Source organism: Sesamum indicum, linkage group LG6 (assembly GCF_026168435.1).
Source record: "Sesamum indicum cultivar Baizhima isolate 11 linkage group LG6, ASM2616843v1, whole genome shotgun sequence".
NCBI lineage: Eukaryota > Viridiplantae > Streptophyta > Magnoliopsida > Lamiales > Pedaliaceae > Sesamum > Sesamum indicum.
The window spans coordinates 21,691,949-21,698,958 of NC_142662.1; the positions used below are offsets into that span (position 1 = coordinate 21,691,949).

Genomic DNA, 7,010 nt, shown 5'->3' on the forward strand with positions numbered 1-7,010 from the left:
ATTTTAATACATCATTCTGTTCCATTAAATACATACATACCATATATATAATATTTTTTCCTTAAATAAAATAAATCATAACTATACATAACATACATTATAGCAAATAAAATAAAACTATATATATAATAAAAAAAATTAAAATAGAAAGTCCAATTCATGCTCCGCCCCCCACGCCGCCCCTTCCAATAAAAGAAGAAAGCATCCCCCAAACGTTATTCCTCAGAATTCCATGCACTCAGTCCAGACAACATTCACCTAAAATTGCAGCCACCAGCGGTACACACCACTCTCTTTCTCGTCAATGGCCCTCCAATGGCTGAGTCTTGTTGCCACAATGTGGCTGCAATCTATCAACGGTACCAATTCAAATTTCCCTGCTTACTCAACCGAGCTCAAGCGAATCCTCTCCATATCACAGCTACAACTCAACAATCTTGCTTCTGCTTCCGATGCCGGCAAGCTTCTTGGCTGGATTTCTGGGATTGCAGCAGCCCATTTCCCACTCTGGCTAGTCCTGCTCATCGGTTCCATCCTCGGTCTCGTTGGCTACGGAATCCAGTTCCTCTTCCTTGCAGGCCGAGTCTCCTCTTTATCCTATTGGCACATTTTTTTACTAACTGTTTTGGCAGGAAACAGCATTTGCTGGATTAACACAGTCTGCTACATTATCGCCATACGTAACTTCCCCCTTGATCGCCAGATTGCTGTCAGTTTGTCGACCAGCTACGTGGGATTGAGCGCAAAGCTCTACACCAATATAGTGGACGTTGTGGCTCCACCTTCAGGCGCTGAGAGGGCCAAAGTGTTTCTCCTTTTGAATTCCGTGTCACCGCTAATAGTTTGCACTGTGGCGGCCCCGTTAGCAAGGAGTGTCGATGGGGGGAAATCAAGGAAACTTACAAGAGGGTTCTCTACCATGTTTGTGATCACAATTGTCTCCGGACTGTTTGCTGTGGTCACCAGTTTGGGGTCGGTGGGTTCGAGGTTTATGCCTCAGTATGTGGTTCTTGTGGGCATGATTGCGGTTCTGTTCTTGCCGCTGGTTGTTCCACTGGTGGAAAGAATCAGAGAAAAGCTACAGCAGAAGTGCTTGATTGTTGTACATGATGAGGGTCTTGCATCAATTGAGAATGGGGAGAAATCTTCAGATATTCAGAGGGATGTTGTTGAAATTGGAGTGGTGGAGGAGATTGGGGCAAAGCTGATGGTGAGAAGAGTGGAGTTCTGGCTCTACTTCTTTGTTTATTTATTCGGTGCTACACTTGGCTTGGTGTACCTAAACAACTTAGGACAAATTGCTGAATCACGAGGCTGCTCTGGGACTTCTTCACTCGTGTCCTTGTCTTCTGCTTTCAGTTTCTTCGGCCGTCTCCTGCCATCTCTTCTTGACTATTTTTTCCCAAAGTATGTTTCTCTCTCTCTCTCTCTCTCTCTCTCTCTCTCTCCTTACAATTTACAACTACAAGTACTCTTTCTCTATGTATGTGGCTTTCGCTCACAGCCAAGCAAGATTACATAAACACACACAATACTTAATATTTCTAACGTATCGCCATCAATTGATTCAGAAGCAAACACGTGGTTTCAAGAGCTGGAGCCATGGGAGCCGTGATGGCCCCAATGTGTGGAGCATTCTTCTTCCTACTCAACATGCACGACGTTTCACTCTACGCCAGCACAGCCATTATAGGCATATGCACTGGTGCAATCACCTCGATCTCGGTCTCGACAACCACCCAACTCTTTGGAGCCAAGAACTTCGGCGTGAATCATAATATCTTGGTTTCTAATATACCTATAGGGTCTTTCTTGTTTGGGGACTTTGCTGCACTGCTCTACAACAGAGAGAGGAATGCCTCTGGAGAAGGGGATTGCATTGGTCAAAAATGCTACCAGACCACATTTATCATATGGGGTTCTCTATGTGTATTAGGGACAGTGCTAGCCTTCATCCTTCATGCACGAACAAAGAAATTAATGCATTCACATAACAGACTATAGAGTGCAGTTTGTCTTATTGAATATGATTAAGTTCAGATCATCGTAGAACTTATAAAGAATTTAGAAGGTTAATCAACTCTTGTCTATTACCTTTCGTGAAGATTAATTAATTATATAAGTGGTATTCTGTATATATTTGTACTTGTTAGAAAATTCTGTATTGTAACAGGAAATCCAAGAAATCTGTCGCAAAGTGTAATTCATAATGCATGTAAGGACGAGTTGGAAAGAATATTCACAATATACCTCGTAGTAAGAATAATTGCAAGGGAAAAGGCCATCCATCGATCGCAAGAATTTGCAACTGATGTCACATCCATGCAATGTCTGTGTTTTCCAACAAAAAAGAAAAACTATTTTGCAAGGGTCTTCTGCTAGGTTGCGTGCAGGTTGAGAGTTGAGGTGAGTGGAGTGTGGGCACTAGGTAGTGTAGTGTGTAGCCATTGGATCCCAAGGTACTGCAGCATCATCAACCCCACCATTTGTTGGTGGTCTTAGAGCTCGTGTTGCATCTCTTATATGGCTTGACTTTCTGATGGAGGTGGTGCAATTGAGGCATTTGGCACACTAGTGAAAAGGGAATAGGCCTCTAAGCCTATATATCCAGCAGTTGGAGAAAATCTTATATCAACTTCAGTGGCTTGCCTAGCTGTTTCTTTTATCCAAATATTATAAAATAAAAAATAAATCATATATATAAGCATTAATTGTTTACTTAAATCAAATTAGAATTAATTAAAGTGTTAAAACTTATCAACTTCCTCTTGTGCTGGCTGTTGGAGAACAACCTACATCGGTATACAGTCCTAGCGGACTATGTATAGGCTACACGGTTCGCTTTGTTCTTTAAGATGGTCGGAATTAGGAGCAATGCCACCCAAATCTCGTCCGTTAGTCAGTCGCTCTAGCTTCTTTTGGTCTTTTCGAGCTCTGTTCATGGCACATTAAAGCCATGTAGCTTCCTCTTTGTTGAATACCTTCTTGGTCTCGTGGTTTACGGCAATCCTAACTGTAATTTTTTGACAAAAAATGAAATAAAGTTATATAAGTTTCAACAAATATTATGATCATTGTAGAAATTTTGGGTCAGATTCAAACATATGGTGCCATAGACGAGACTGAAAGATGTTAGGAATTTGAGGAAGATTTTGAGAAGAAAAAAAAATATTGACGTATTGGAGAGATTTTTGTACTACAAGTATTTTCATTCACTCATTTATTGCCACAACTTCAAGATTACAAGCCTTTACATAGAAGAGCAAACATTAAATTTGTAACATATTCATATGGATAAATATTTGACTAACACTTTCCTATGATAAAATATTAATTTCTTATGGATAAATTTTTTAACTTGATAATTTTGAGGAGTCAAATACATGCATAGTACTTTGAGAATTGCTAATTATACTTTCCAACACCCCCTCTTAATTTATAATTCCAACCCGATTTCGAAACTGCTCAATCTTTTCCGAACTTACAACTTTAGTGAAACTATCAGATAACTGCTCATTTGTGTAGATGAGGTTCAATGTGCTTTGACCGTGCATGATAAATAGAATTCTTCCTCATCACAATAGTAAACATATTATCCCACAAAATTTTAGGAGCTTCCCCTTTTTGCTCCATATCACGTAAAATTCTTCTTAATCAAATTGTTCCACAAGCTACGTCAGTCGCGGCAATGTATTCTGCTTCTACTGATGAGAGTACTATTAATTTTTGTTTTTAGATACCCATGAAATTATTTTCGTTCCCAAGCAAAACACGTAACTGCACGCACCTTTCAGATCATCTATGGATCCAGCCCAATCACTAGCTGTATATCCAATAATCTTATTTTCTTTCTCTTTGAAATATTTAATACCAAGCTTCCTCGTACCTTGAAGGTAATGGAAAATTCTCTAAGCAGCTGGAAAATGCAATTTGTTTGGTTCATCAATGAATCTTGTGCATACATATTTTGTTCATCCTGCAAGTCATTGCCCTATTTTTCCTATTTTTTTGAAATATTTACTTTTCCTTGAAAAGCTTGCTCCAAGTCTTGAGTTGTAAATCTGCTCATCCTTTTTTCATGAGTTTCAAGGGAACATATGAGTTTGTAAAAAGTCAATAATAATAAATCTTTATATTCTTCGATTGTTGCAACGATATGCTCGAATTTCACCGATAAGCATCGTAGAACTTTCTCAACAATTTTCTTCTCTTCTAAAATGTCTCATTGGCCTCTTATTTGATTTACCAAGGAGGAAACTCTAGAAAGAAATTCTTGCACATTGTCCGAGTCTTTCATGGATAGATTGTCAAAATTTCGTTGTAAGTTTTCTAGCTTGATCATGATCGCTTTCTCATGTCCTCCAAATTGATTTTTCAAAATTTGTCATGCCTCTTTGCGGTCTTGGCACTAATAATACGCGGAAGAATTGATTGACTCACTCCTTGGTTCATAAAAGACAAGGTTTTTGCATCCTTTGTCTTGTTCTTTTTATGCTATTTTTTTCCTATGCATTTGTTAATGCGACTACTTTCACCAAAGTATGAGAAGTAAAAAACCCTCTTCAATAATGTCCTAAAAGTTCATGTGAGATGAACTGAGTCTTCATTAGAACACTCCATAATTCGTAATCTTAGCCAACAAAGATGGGAATTCCTTGTTGGGAATATGTTAATGCAAGCTCTCGGTTGTTTGATGATGTCATAGAGATAAAATAGAGTAATCAGAACCAAAGATGACTCTGGTACCACAAATATGTTAGGAATTTGGAGGAAGATTTTGAAAAGGAAAAATCATTGATATATTCGAGAGATTTTTGCACTACAAGTATTTTTCATTCATTCATCTATTGCCACAACTCCAAAATTACAAACCTTTATATAGGAGAGCAAACATTAAATTAGTAACATATTCCTATGAATAAATATTTGACTAACACTTTCTTATGGATAAAATATCTATTCCTATAAATAAAATTTTTAACTTGATAACTTTGATAAGTCAAATACATGCATAATACTTTGATAATTATAAATTACACTTTCCAACAAAATAAAATACCCAAGAAACCACAATTGGTGGAGAGGTTTATTTTTTTCTAACCAATGAAACCACAATTGTGATAAAACTCCAATTTAGCTCAAAGATCACTTGTTTCAATATCCTATACTAATAAATGAAAAATTCTCAATAGAATCAGATTTGGTCGATCACAAAGCAAGTGTATTACACTTTCTATATATGTAATTTGTCCCTTTTTCTGATGAACTGTGCACCAATCACAAGACAAGTATATTGTACTTGTCATATAATTTGTTCAAATTTAAATGAATCGGGTGTTGATTAAAATTTTTCCTGGTAAATAAGGGGGAGGTTTTCAAGGTTTTGACTTCAATAAAGAACCCACCCTAATACAAACGAGACTTCAATTATTCTAGTTAATCTAGTGCAGAAAGTCCAATCCTTAAATCTCCGAAATTACATTTAGTGTTAGGCATAATGAGTATAAGGTCCTCAAAAAATTGTCTCTTCCAATTCCTTTTTCATTCTAAATTCAATATAATGATACAAAGTGGTTTTTTCTATGTCAAAACTGTGAAAGCCCAGAAATATGCATACCCAGATGTAATGTGATATGATTCTTGATGGAATGCAGAGACAGGGTATGTTGGTTACACCCTTCATGACCCATTTAGGAATAACCAATTCATGTTCAATTTATGGAACATTAAAACGTGACTAAATTGGTCCTAATTACTCTTCCGAGCAGAGCGGAAGAAGTGAGGGGATTCTCGAGCTTGAACTCGCTGTTCTTGGCCTCAAGCACAACCAACAGCGATTCGAACTTCTTTTACTCATAGGAGTGCATCTTGGATCTGTTGTACCTGTGAACCAACCCCCTAAAGCGAAATAGGCACAATGAAAGAGCAATAAGTCGGACCAACTTCTGATTTAAGTTCCAATTATTGGATTCATATAACCATTATAGAGATTTTGGAACTCAATAGCCTGAAATTCAGCATCCATTTTTGTATAGTAATATATTGATTTTGAAAGAAGGAAGGTCCCCCGGCAGCACTAGAAACTGGTATGGGTTGTGCATATTGACATTGTAAAATCATAGCCCCAAATATTTAACCTTAAACTAATAGTTTGTTTTCTTGATCCTCTTTAGCTGGTTTGCCAGTTGAGCATTAGGTCTCTATTGGCCTATTGTTTGCATAATTAGTCTCCAAAGTGTTCTAACCACTGCTCCCTTATTGATCTTCAAATGTGATTTTGAATCAGTTCTAATTTCCGTTTGCTCTTAGGAGTACTCTAGATCAAGATTGTCAAAATTGTTCAACCAACTAGGACATATATGTATATATATATAGGGGTGGACGCAGGTCATGTATTTCGAATTTCAGATTTTTTGGGTAGGGTATGCGATTTTGTCGGACAGTATATTATGATACTCGACACAAATCAAGTAAAATTGAGTACCCGCTAAAGTCGGGTACCTGAAATCGGATACCCAAATTTATTTTTTTTTATTTTTGTTAGCTTAAAAGTGAAGAAAAATAGGGGCATCAAATATCTATTTGTTTATTTTTTATAATTTTATACTTATAATTGTAGTTTGTATGCATAATATGACTTTATTTAAAATATTATACAAAAAATTAATATTAACTATGATATCAATTTATTAATGTTAAAAGACACCATAACATCACAGCTAATTCAAAATTGATAGACAGATAAGCTAATTCCTAATATCAATAACTGGATAAGTAGATCAACCAACTCAAATATTATTCTCCTTTTAACTTTACTATTTTACTAGTAACAACAAATAATTCTATTTTTTAATTTTTAATTTTGTCTTTTTATTATTCTTTAATTAAATATCGGGTACTTGATTGACCTGATCAAATATTTTTTTAACCTGACTACTGACCTAATTTATTCAAAAGCAAATTGAGGTAATCCAAAAATTATAAAAATTATCCAACCCAATCTACCGGAA

General features: G+C 36.3%; 1 pseudogene; it reads left to right on the forward strand.

Moving 5' to 3' along the window:
* Window positions 1-288: 288 nt before the first annotated feature.
* Window positions 289-2,004, forward strand: LOC105163984 (protein NUCLEAR FUSION DEFECTIVE 4 pseudogene; annotated as a pseudogene).
* The last annotated feature ends 5,006 nt before the right edge of the window (window positions 2,005-7,010 follow it).